We start from the raw sequence: 13319 nt of genomic DNA, 5'->3' as shown, positions 1-13319 counted from the left end.
GCTGATGCAGGAGGCTGGGTGGATGTCCGTGGTCTATACTGTACTGGGAAACCATGTGGAAGTCTGTGATCTGTGCTTCCGTGGACTGTAAAGGGGAAGAGATACTTCATTCGCCCTGGTATCCGTGGCTGCAGAATCACTGTAGGGAAAACTCAGAAGGCTTCTGTGACGACCCCTAACCCTAGCCCACCCCAAAAAGTAACAGCCTAGACAGGAAGTCATCCAAGTAAACTCTTAAAAATTGTGATTAATGAAGGGCAGCTCCTCACTATTGATGGCTTCCAACGGGCACGAGAAAGGATTCAGGTTTTTTTCCTTTTTAAGGAGCGAGCTACAGGGTTGGGGATTTAGCTCAGTGGTAGAGCACTTGCCTAGCAAGCGGAAGGCCCTGGGTTCAGTCCCCAGCTCCGAAAAAAAGAAAAAAGAAAAAAAAAAAAGGAGCTAGCTACTAGGACTTTGACCATGTTCCAGTAAGTACATGGGGAACATAAACTGAACTTTCTACCTCCTCCTCTTCCTCCTCTTTTCCCTCTTTATTTTTTTCTTTTGGGAGGGAGGTCATGGCAGGGGATGGGGCAGACCTGGAGGGACTGGTGAGTATGATAAGGGTACATTATGTGAAATCCCCAAATAATCAATAAAAAATGTTATATTGAAAAAATAAAAATAAAATGAACCACAGACAATGGCAAGTGAAGAGAAACTAATGTCCTCATGGATCACTAACAAGAATCTAAAATAAATCTACATTTAGCCACTTTGAAATTTTCGCTATATGACCCAGAAAAAAATTAAAGACATAAAAATTCATAGCAGTATTATTCATTTGAAACACCCCAAATGATCTATGGGCAAACTGTGCTGTATCTATATAAAGTATTAATTTGCAATCAAAGGGGGTGACATAATGACAAATATTCTAGCATGGAACCTTAAGAACATCCCTCTGGGACTGGGGAGATGGTCCCGTGGGGAAAGTCCTTACAGCACATGTGTGAGGACAGGAGTTCGAGTCCCAACACCCATGAGAATGCCAAGCAAACATGACAGCTCATCTAGACTCTCGACTCCCGAGAGGCAGAGACAAAGTTCCCAGAGACAAGTTGGCTGGCTGGCTAGACAAGCTGAGCATGTGACCTGGGTTGCTTTGAAAGAACCTGCCTCAATACAGAAGGTAGAAAGAGAGATCGAGGAAGAGCCCCAGTGCCAACCTTGGGCTTCCATGTGCATGCCCACACACATACATCAACACATGCGAACACAACTGTACACATGCACCAATGCTCACACACATGATTATGATTTTTACACACCACTTACTTATATGAAGTGTTCAGAAAAGAGACTAGCAATAATTAAAGATTCTGGGTAGGAAACCGAGAATGAGTGTAAATGGGTATAAAGTACTTTTATGAAATAAGAGAATGGTCTAAAAGGACTTCAGAAATCTGCAAATTTTCTAAAATTAGAGTATAATTAAAGCAGGGGAGTTTTCTGATATGTATATAATATATTCTACCTCAAGGCGGCAGTTTGGCGTTTTGAATTAAAAGGAAAGACTCGCACTATACATGATAGTTTAACTTTCAAAATATAAATAAATACACCAGGAGGGTGAAGTAGCTTACCGAATTGTCTGTAAATAACAAGGTCATGGGCCTCAGTCTCCCATTTTGTTATCCGGTTGATTGATTTGCTGTGGAACAACAAGGATGGACAAAGGACAAAGGGCCTCCTGTGCGTTGGGTACATGATATCACTAAGCTGGGCCCAAAGCCTTCTGGTCTTTTCTTATTCTTCTTTTAAAAGGATATTTATTTATGTGTGTTTGGGTGTTTTACTTACATATATGGTTGTGCATGATGAGATGCAGGGAAGGACCCAAGATGGCCACAGGAAAGCACTGGATCCCCTGGGACTGAAGTTACTGATGGTTGTGAGCCACCACTTTGATGCTGGAAATCAAACTGGGGTTCTCTGTAACAGCAGCCAGTGCTCGTAACTGATGAGCCATCTCTCCAGCCCCTCGTCTTTCTAAATTTTTTTTAAACAGGAAGCATTACTTTTACTGTAAGGAAAACGAGCTTCAGTGTATTGGCAAGGCAGTGTATAGCAACCTTAAACAAGCTACCTAGCTGCTTTGTGACTTAACCCCGTCACCCGTGGAAGGGATGGGGTGGCAATGCCAACGTCAGATGGTTGCAAGAAAGACTAAGGCAGCTGATATTTGTGACGGATTTAGAAATTTATCTGATACACAGCAGTATATCTGCTGCTCTTTCCATAGTGGAAAGAGAAAAACAGAACACGGAATGTGTATACTTACTTGCCTTCTACATGTGGGAAGAAACCGTGTAGAGGGGTGTGCTATATGAAGGCACATATAGTAAATTTATCTACTTTTCATTTTGTCCAAGACGAACTAGTTGTTCCAGGTGGTGACGTAACTGGTCAAGGAAAAATTCTCTGGGGTTGGCTCCGACTGATATCAACTGAGGTGCAATCTGGGAGAACAAACCCTATCAGCTCATCACGCCAAATACGTGGTTGGGTCCAAGGACCTGCCGACGGTTCTGTGTGAGCGCCATGCCCCAGGAGCGGGGTGAGCAACTGAACTGAAGTCGGCCGGGGAGGACTAAGCATTTGTGTGAGGTGGAAGAGCTATCCTGTACTGTCAGGGGATCCGAGGAGTCATGAAGGGAAAACAGGACATTCTAGGTCACAGGAACAATGGATGGAAGTGTGGTTGTTGGGAGCAAGCCCGAGGGGTGGGGGAGAGGGCACAGACATGCCAGTCTGGAACAGAGGAGTCAAGCTGAAGCCCAGCAGGAGATAAGCTCGGACCGATAGCACGGCACCTAGCCTGCCAGTGGGCCTGCTGGCGTCTATCCTCTAGGAGAACAGAGGATGATGGAGGCTTTTGTCCTTGAGTCGGTGCAGGGATGAAAGTGGGTTCTGCTAATCACCGTGTGATTTGAACAAACCACCCAGTGTATTCGAGCCTTCTGGCCTTAAGTGGGGACAGTAATATCATAGGAACTAGAGATATTTGTAAAATGCGGACCGTGACGCCTGCCACTAGAAAATGTTTGATCACTGTCATTAATAGATTGCGTAGTACAGATTGGAGGAGCAGAGGGAATTTAAACGCTGGCGGGGACCCTAAGTATTCAGGAAGACTGCTGCGCCTGGAGAGGCAGAAACAAGTGGAAATGACAAGCCACTTTCTCCACACATTTGAATGAATTCCTGCAGGTATCCAGACACATGGAGGACAGGCAGTCAGAGCTGTGGCATTAGGGTAGGAAGGTAGGCTTTGCAACCACGCTGCCTGTGTTAGGTGCTCGACTTTTCCACTTTCCATTTCGTGTCTGCCTACAGGAAAGTCACTGCCCTGCCTTTCCCTCATCTAGAGACTGGAAACTTGAGAATTGCCAGGAAGATGCCACTGCTGTGTGTGAGAGAATGGGCCTTAAGGACACGATCTGCTAGAATATGAACAGTAGTGTAAGAGGTGTCGTTTTGCACCCTGTAAGGTGATTTCGAGGCTTGATATAGTGAGCTAGGCAGAGGTGGGAGGATCTGGGGCATTTATTAGTTCTTCCCAAGCAGGTTTTACCAAGATCAAAAATAGGAGGCCAACTAAAGGCCTGGAAATAAATGACAAAGTTCCTGGGCAGCAAACCCTGTCACAAAGCTGACTATGCTCACAAGCCTGGAGCATCCAGGGCCAAGCCCGGGCCCTTAAGAAGACAGTGAGTTCAAAGAGAGGACACCACATCCATCAAATGCAGCACACTGGCTGGCCAGCGAGGTGAGGGCTCCTGGGGGAAGCAGCAGAGCCACACGAGAAGGGAAGGCCTCAGCACTGATCAGGGGCCACCACGGTTTCAGGACACAGGCTCATAAGCAGTGGCGGGAGCTATATCACCCAGATAAAAAGTCTATTTTTCTCCATTTAAGAGTACAGTGGTCTTTCTGGGTATGGTAATGCACACTTTTAATCCCAGCAGTAAGGAGGCAAAGGCAGGTAGGTCTCTGTGAGTTTGAGGCCAGCTTGATCTGCACAGTAAGTTCCAGGACAGCCAGGGCTCTGCAGAAAGGCCTATCTCAAATAATATAATATAATATAATATAATACTTAAAAATAGAGAATATAGTGTTTTGGAGGGTTTTTTTTTTTATTCCGGTAAAGAATAAGAGGTAAAAGTTTGGGTATATATAAGAAAAGGTTACCTAAAAGACTCATATTAAATAAAGTGATCCACAGAAAATGTACTCATTTTCCCAATCAGACAAATTAAGGATTACATTTTGCAAATCATTCTAGGATTAGGGAGATGTCATGGTAGGTAAGGCAATGACTGGGTTTGATCCCTGAGATTCAAAAGTGAAAGGAGAAAACCAAGTCATAAAAGATGTCCTCTGACTGTCACACATGTGCCACCATAGGAGTGTGCACAAAAGCACACACACACACACACACACACACACACACACAAATAAATAAATGTAGTATTTTACTTCATTTCATTTTAAAATATAATTGTCCCAGTTGGATTTAACTATCATCTTGACAGAACTTTCTAGAGTCATCCGAGAGCCTCGGTTGAGACGCTGCCTGGATCAAATTGTCCTGTGACACGGTGCTGGGGGACTATCTTGGTTGTTAATTGGTATAGGAAGGCCCAGCACCTTGGAAGTGGTACCATCCCCAGGCGGGTAATCCTGAGCTGTACAATAAGGCTAGCTGAGTACTAACCAGCCTGTAACTAGCTATACTACTACACTACACTAGCTGTTCTTTCAGGGGTCCTGAATTCAATTCCCAGTACCCACATGGCTGCCCCCAACTGTCTATAACGGGATCGGATGCCCTCTTATGGTGTGCAGACAGGCATGCACACAAAGCACACATTTACGTTAAATAAGTAAGTCTTTCAAAAAGGCTTTCAAAATAAACTAGAGGTAAGGTACGGCTCAGCGCAGGTGTATACCCTACTGGGTTCTGCAGCCACTAACTTGGTGATTTCTCAGTCTGCTAACAGGGAAGCAAGCCAGGAGAGCAGCGTTAATTCTGCCACGATAAATAACACCGTGAACACACTCGTGTTTTGGTTTTTTGTTTGATTTTAGATTATTTGAAATACAACTTTATTCTGATTCTAAACGAAAAGAATGGGAATGACGGTAACAAGATCTTACCACTGAATATTGTGATGCGACTGCCCCAGTCTTTGAAATTCAGGAAGGAAATTCAGGAAACAGCTAAATATGCAGGTCCAAAAAACTGAAGGTATGTTTAACTGCCACATTCACTCCGAAACCCGTTCATCTCCTTCAGCGTCCCAGTGAAGTGCAAGATCTGCTTAACCAAATGGCGTGGCACACCCGCGGCACTGCTGACATCACAGGACAGTTGTCCGTAAAACTAGACTTCCGACGCTGGGCTCCAGCTTCACTTGCTCACAGGTCGTCATCCTCACCTGGGAGGGCAGTCATCTGAGCAACCTCTCAATCGAGCTCGTACTGTGCTGCCAAAGCTGGGTCCATTACCACCTCAGGTGGGGCAAGAGCAGGCAAGGCAACGAACTCCAAGTTAAGATCTCCAGTGAGCAGGGCTGGGGATTTAGCTCAGTGGTAGAGTGCTTACCTAGGAAGCCCAAGGCCCTGGGTTCGGTCCCCAGCTCCGAAAAAAAGAACCAAAAAAAAAAAAAAAACAAAAAAAACAAAAAAAACTGGCAAGCCAGAGGAAAGGCTTTTCAAAGTTATAGTCTTGACAAACATTATAATGGCACACTGGGCTTGGATGTAGTAGCCATCGTGCAGGCCCCGAACTTCTGGCTGGCTGTGTCGGACAGGTTAAACTTGATGGGTCCTCTCTGGAAGACGAGCGGGGGCACCTTCACACCCAGAGTAGCCACATACTTTTTCTCAAACTTGCCCATCAAATAGTGCTTCACGAACATCATCTTCCTGGTGCTGCCATCGTCCACCAGGACGAGCTTGAACTGGACTTGCGGCTCTTCCTAGGTGGCCATCGCAGCGAATCTTCCAGAAGAGTCTCCTCGCCTGTCCGACTGAAGCTGGAAAGATGGCAGAAGTGCCCATACCATGGATCTTTGTCATGGGGGTAGAGAATTTGAAACAATAAAATGAGTATTTTCACACCTATACCCAGTATCATGAATTTTATCAAGCTTTAAAATAGTTTTTCCTCAAAAAAAAAAAAAAAAAAAACAAACTTTATCAGGTTTCTACTTTACCAATTCATGGGAAAACCTGTACTGGATTTTAGAAATGTGTTATGAGAAGAAAAATTTCACCTATGTGGTGTTGGGGATTTAACTCAGGGTTCAGTCCCCAGCTCCAAAAAAAAAAAAAGAAAAGAAAATTTCACCTATGTGAGAAAGAAAGGTGGGCTACGAAGCAATGACATCATGACAGAAACTGTTTTGAAGCCAAGGACTAAATTAATAGGTATGACTATTTTGACAAATTACCCAGAAGCCACCTGCAACTATAAAATAAAAATATCCATCTGTCTGTGCCTTCAGTCCCAGAATTCAGGAGGTGGAGGATGAGAGTGCAGTTTCCCTCTACAACATATCAAGGCTGAAGCCAGCCTAGACTATGTAAAACACATTTCTCAAAGATAGAAAGAAAGAAAGAAAGAAAGAAAGAAAGAAAGAAAGAAAGAAAGAAAGAAAGAAGGAGGAAAGCAGGAAAGGAAGGAGGAGGGAGGGAGAGGGAGAGGGAGGGGAGAGGAGAGAAAGAAAAGAAAGAAGAAAAAGAATAAATTTAAAAAATCAAATTCACCTATATAGTTTTAAAATACACACGCGCACACACACATGCACACACGCACACACAATACTGCTTGAGTTGACAGTGTGACTACTCCTAGCTACTGGGACTTTAAGAGATCAAAACGTTGGGCTGGAGAGATGGCTTAGCAGTTAAGAGCACTGACTACTCTTCCAGAGATCCTGAGTTCAATTCCCAGCAACACATGGTGGCTCACAACCATCTGCGATGGGATCTGATGCCCTCTTCTGATGTGTCTGAAGACTGTGCACACATAAACAGAGAGAGGGAGGGAGGGAAGGAGAGGAGAGGAGGGGAGGGGAGGGAAGGGGAGAGGAGAGGAGAGGGAGGAGAGGAGGGGAGAGGGGAGGGGAGGGAAGGGGAAAAGAGAGGAGGGGAGGGGAAGGGAGAGGAGAGGGGAGGGAGGAGAGGAGAGGAGAGGAGAGATCAAAACACCATAACCAACACACCAGAATTAAAGAATGTTCTTGCCACCGAGAAAACCAGACAAGAACAGTGAACAGTCAAGTCCTGGGGAGCCAGGAGGGAGTACCAGTTGGCAGTAAAGGCCATTTGGGAGTCAGAGGCAGGTAGATCTCTGCCAGTTCGCAGGCAGTTGGTTTATGTAGTGAGTTCCAAGCTAGGAAAAGCTACATAGTGAGACTCTGTCTCTAAAAAACAACAAAATGAAACAAATCCAAAAGGAAACCTTAAGAACCCTGGTTGAAAAAGTCCTGGCAAGGTGGTATTCCCAGTTCACTTAAGAGGAAAAGTCCACTTCAGCCTCCTGCTCTAGAACCTGCTGACTCCATGTGTTGTATAGCCTGAGAGCTAAGGATGGGTTTTACATATTTACACGGTTAAAGAAAAAAAAATCAAAGACAAGTATTTGGGGTTACTTGAAAAGGATATTAAATTCAAGTTTCAGGGTCCACAAATTGAGAACACAGTCTCCATTCTTTACCATTTGTAACTACTTTGCAGTTTCCGTAGTTGTACTGCGAGACCATAGAAACCATAAATCTTAACATATCTAATAATTTTACCTAAACAGTGTGTAAGTCTTGCTGTAAAAATCCATTCTATACACATTTTTCTAGACTCACTGTCTGAAATATTAAAATAAAGATATACTGGAAGGCAATAACACATTCAGTACTAAGTATCGAGTGTTTTCTAGAAGGCAAATTTGGTCTAAAATGATACCCCTGTCTGCCTTTCAGACAGCCACCTAGAACCCTCCTGGCTTAAGCATCGGATTGCGAAGGGAGACAGGCTTGCTGATAAATAGTTCTCCTGGAAACAACATGTGTTAGAGACCAGAGCATTCGGAGGAAGAAGCTGCTAGTGTTGCCTGGAAGGGGTCTGCAGGCCAGCCTTACCAGGTAGGGTAGCCCTGCAAGACAAGAGCTCCTAGTTCAGCCTAGCAGGAGGTTAAATGAAGGCAAGGATACAGATGGGCATGAATATTCCAGAAATGAAAACAAAGTACATGCGGCTGAACCTGAGGGGCAGAGCAGAGCCGGCGTGGACCTGGAGCCTGGCTGAGGATCACAGGAGTAATTAACACAATCCACAGCTTTCCACGTGCCTGACACAAGTGCCTTCTATGTTAACTCGCTCTATTAACTGGGTAGGTCACGTCCCTCATTATTCCTACTTTACAGATGAGGACTTGGGGGCTTCAAGGTTCTATACTTCTCACTGTAAAAGAAGAGACATAAGAGTGGCTGGATCCAGGCATGATGATGATGATGATGGTGGTGATGATGATGGTGATGATGATGATGATGATGACGACGACGATGATAATTTTTCTTTTCAAGATAGGGCTGTCTTAGAACTCAATCTGTAAACCGAGCTGTCCTCAAACTCAGAGACCCACCTGCCTCTCCCTCCCGAGTGCTAGGATTAACCACATCCAAGATGCCATTTCCCATCTATTGTCCCTCCTTGGCAGCAGTAGCTGGGGGCTGGGGGGGGGTGGGGAGGCTCAGGCCTGTAACCCCGCCATTCTGGGATTGTGAATGCAAGGCTATCCTGGGCTATACAGCAGGGCCCTGTGTCTAGAAACAAACAAGCGAAATAGTGTTCACAGGAAACAAGGAGCAGACATGAAGGAGTGAGGTTATGTCCCAGGTCCTGGGACAACTCTGTGAAGAAATGGCAAGGACTTCATTAGGGCTGTTGACATTGGGGACTCTTGAAGCCACCTCAGGCAATTGTTACATATGTTATAAACAATACATCCCATAAAAATTAGATAAAGGAGACAAGGAAGATCCGGGCCTTACGACTTCGCTCAAGGAGATGACCTTCAAGCCAGTCTTTGGGCCATGGGAACAAGGAACTGTAAAGTCTACAAAAATAGTATAATTTTCCTATGCTTGATGTATTCTTAACTATATCTCCAACATCAAGACCAGCACCTCTTATGCCCAAGGGGCTTATTAATATTTGTGGAATCTACAAACAGGTTTTAAATATATGTGCATGTTTGGGGACTGGAGAGAAGGCTCAACAGTTAAGAACACTTGTGGCTCTTGCATAAGGCCAGAGTTCCATTCCCAGCAACCACATGGTGGCTCACAGCCATCCATAACTCCATTCCAGGATGTGATTGTGTTTGTATTGGCTTGGCCCAGGGAGTGGCACTATTTGGAGGTGTGGCCTTGTTGGAGTGGGTGTGGCCTTATTGGAGTGGGTGTGGCCTTATTGGAGTGGATGTGTCACTATGGGCATGGGCTTTAATACTCAGGTCCTAGCTTCCTGGAAGCCAATCTTCCACTAGCAGCCTTCAGATGAAGGTGTAGAATTCTCAGCTCCTTCAGACGCATGTCTGTCTGGATGCTGCCATGCTTCCACCTTGATAATAATGGACTGAACCTGTAAGCCAGTCCCAACTAAATGTTGCCCTTTAAAAGACTTGCCTTGGTCATGGTGTCTGTTCACAGCAGGAAAACCCTAACAAAGATACAGGTTTTGATGGTTTAAATAAGAATGGGCCTCATGGGCTCATACATTTGAATGCTTACTCATCCGGAGTAGTATCGTTTTAGAAGGATTAGTAGGTGTGGCCTTGTTGCCTTAGGTGAGGTCTTATTGGAGGAAGTGTGTCACTAGGGGTGAGCTTTGAGATTTCAAAAGCCCATGCCAGGTTAGTTCTTTCTCTCTTCCTGATGCCTGTGAATCAGAGTATAAAGCTCTCAGCTACTTCTCCAGCACTGTGTCTGTGCGTATACCTCCACGATCATAATAATGGACTAAACCACCGAAATTGTAAGCAATTTCCCAATTAAATGCTTTTTTTTTTTTTTTGGTTCTTTTTTTCGGAGCTGGGGACCGAACCCAGGGCCTTGCGCTTCCTAGGCAAGCGCTCTACCACTGAGCTAAATCCCCAGCCCCAAATGCTTTCCTTTATAAGAGTTAACTTTGTCTTGATGTCTCTTCATAATAAAAGAACATTGACTAAGACACAAAAGAGTCAATGCCCTCTTCTGACCTCTTAGGAGAGCATGCACACACATGAAGGCAAAACACACATAAAGTGATCAAATCTAGTATTCATCAAATCTTACATATATGTGTGTGTGTTTCTGCATGTATACATATATTATATACATATTTATATATATACAGATTTATGTGTATATATATTTGAACAGGTAATATGTTTACATGGTTCAAAAGTTAACATGAAACAAAATGCTAAAATGAAATTCTTATCACTGTCTTAGTCAGCAAGTTCCTTTCTTTAGAACAAATGGGTTTTATGTTTTTTGAGTTTTATGTTTGCTTGTTTTGTTTTACTTTCAGAGTTATAAACATGTATAAGCAAATATATAATGTGTGTCAACTCCTTGTTGGGGGTGTGTGTGTGCCAGAGAGAGAGTTTCTCTGTGTAGCTCTCTCTGGCTGTCCTGGAATTAATTCTGTAGAGCAGCCGGACTTGAACTCACAGATCTCCCTCCTTTGCTGGAATTAAAGGTCAGTGTCTCCACCACCACTCTGATTTGCCAACTCTTAACTCTTCCCATACTAATACATTTTAATGTCAGTTTTGACATAGTGTGTGTGCAGTGTTCACTGCGTACAGGGAGATTCTTCTCTAAAGGTTTCTAAGGATCATTTGGGGCACCCCACAGGAGCTCCTGGACTGAAGGCTTGCTCCCCTGTTGAAGCAGTGGGCCTCTGAGGGAATGATTGTACTGTGAGGGTTCCAATCTCATACGCATTGATGGGCTCACAGTTCAATGAGCTATTGCTATTGGGAGGTGGTAAAGAATGAAGAGTGGAACCTGATTGGAGGAAGTGGATCACTTCAAGACAGGCACCCCAGAAGGGTGTGTCTGATTTCTCCTATCTCCGTCACCTTCCTCTACATCTAAGCACCATAATTTATATATATTCGAACAGATAATATGTTTTCCATGGCTCAAAAGTTAACATGAAGCAAAATGCTAGAATGAAATTCTTATCACTGTCTTGGTCAGCAAGCTCCTCTCTTTAGAGACAAATGGGTTTTGTGTTTTTTGAGATTTTTGTTTGCTTGTTTTGTTTACACTGCATGATGCTTCACCGTAGTCCACCTCTCAGTTTTGGCCCTGGGGTGTGTTCTTCATTTGCTACCAGAAATAGGATTACTGCACGAGATGAATAGGAGTTGAATGAGAAAAAGATGAATGAGGGAGGCAAAAGGCGGGAAAAGCACAGTGATGTGATCTTGCTTCTTTCCGTTAGAAAGAAGTCCCCGTCCTGTGAAACTGTGTAGCCTGCAAGCTTTTGACCCCTCTTACTGCATTAACTATAGATAATAAATACATATCGCAATTGAGAAAAAAAAGAAAAAGAAAGAAGTCCCCATCACACACATGCCCTGAAACAGTCATTGCCAGAGGTGACCCAGTCTAGTGAGAGACACTGGCCTTTTGGGGTCTACAAACTTGCACTGTTCCTTATAGCCTGCTGTTGTGAGTGGCTGTCTTTTGACCCAGGCAACCTTTCTCTACCTTGGGGAGCTCTACTTTGCCCCAAGGATCACCCCAGCTGGGCTAGTCCATTGTTTACATCCTCTCCAGGAGGAGTGGGAAGGGTCACAAGACTTGAGTATCCAGCCACTCCCCACCACCTATTGTGTACAGTTCAGCCTTTAATTAAAAGTGTCCTTGTGGGCGGGGGCGGGGGCAGGGTGAGGGATGGGGGTAACCAGACTATAGTATACATGCCTGGTAATACTGCAGGAGCTCAAGCCCTGATTCTTCCCCCCCCCCCCCCCCCCCGGAGCTGGGGACCGAACCCAGGGCCTTGTGCTTCCTAGGTAAGCGCTCTACCACTGAGCTAAATCCCCAGCCCCTCAAGCCCTGATTCTTGCTGGTTAAAGATTTTTTCAGGTGCAGCCTCTTGGGGTAGGGGAGGACTCACACCCTGTAAATACCCCCACCTTGCTCTGAAAGGAAGGCCAGTTAGCTCATCGGTTCTCCCAGAGAGTGCTTTGGCAGAATCCTGCCTCAGTAAGGACCTCAGAAGGAGGGAGATGTTTTTGGTTCTTCTTGGGAAGGAATTTTAACAATATCAGCATTCCCCTGGACAGCTGCAGACTCCCTCCTGGGCAGACTTCACCTCTCAGCTAGTCCAGTAGTGGTCTGGGACTGTGGGATTATAATGGGAAAAGGGAATGGTTCTTGTTTTATGCTGTGGTGGTGTCACTCAGTCAAAATTCTTTCTTATTCATCCATCTGAGGTGGATTAGTTGCTATTGATAGGAACAGATTCTCACTCGGTGATAAAAAACGGTTTAAAACAAACACCAGTGTCACCACAACCAGAGTTTTATTCCTAGGAACTACATCAAGGAAGGAAAGAACCAACTCACAAACGTTGTCCTCTAACCTCTACACCCATGCTATGTATGACACATCATCTGCCTATACATGGGCATACATGCACACGTAATATATTTTTTAAGATTACTTTTATCTTACATGTATGAGTGTTTGCCTTCGTGCATGTACGTGTGTACCACATGTGCATCTGGTGCCCCCTGAATGAGAGAAAACAAGAAATAAAAAGGAAAAGAAAGGACATGACTGCTCCTAGGTATGGTGGAGGAGAAAGTTTATTATAGATATTGAGGAGAGATAGCCAGAGGCAGGCACATCTGGGAGAGTCTAGAGAGGGAGAGGGGAACCAAGTACAGCAGACAGGAGGCCAAAGGTGCAAACGGATACAAAGGAGAGTATGTAACCAAAATGTCTGGATTGGATAGAGAAGGGCCTCTGGGGGGGAGGGCAGCCCAGCCCCCTAGGCTGGAGAGTTCAGGGTAGAGGACAGGGTATGCTAGCCATACACTCTAACAGGTATGAACTGAGGGATACTGGGAAAACCCAGAGGCCAGACTTCCTTTGATATGTTAAATAGGAACCCCAGCTGTTTGTCTTAGGTTTGAAACTTAACACCTGCTAAGCCCAGAAGAGGGTGTCAAATCCTCCAGAGCCTGAGATACAGATGGTTGT

The 13319-nt window shown here is 44.7% G+C and overlaps 1 pseudogene; it reads right to left on the bottom strand.

The window, feature by feature from the left end:
* Window positions 1-5466: 5466 nt before the first annotated feature.
* On the bottom strand, window positions 5467-6041 carry Ran-ps1 (RAN, member RAS oncogene family, pseudogene 1; annotated as a pseudogene).
* Window positions 6042-13319: the final 7278 nt, after the last annotated feature.

Source organism: Rattus norvegicus, chromosome 1 (assembly GCF_036323735.1).
Source record: "Rattus norvegicus strain BN/NHsdMcwi chromosome 1, GRCr8, whole genome shotgun sequence".
Taxonomy (NCBI): domain Eukaryota; kingdom Metazoa; phylum Chordata; class Mammalia; order Rodentia; family Muridae; genus Rattus; species Rattus norvegicus.
The sequence above is the reverse complement of the archived record's forward strand: the minus strand, read 5'-3'. Positions and strand labels throughout refer to the sequence as shown.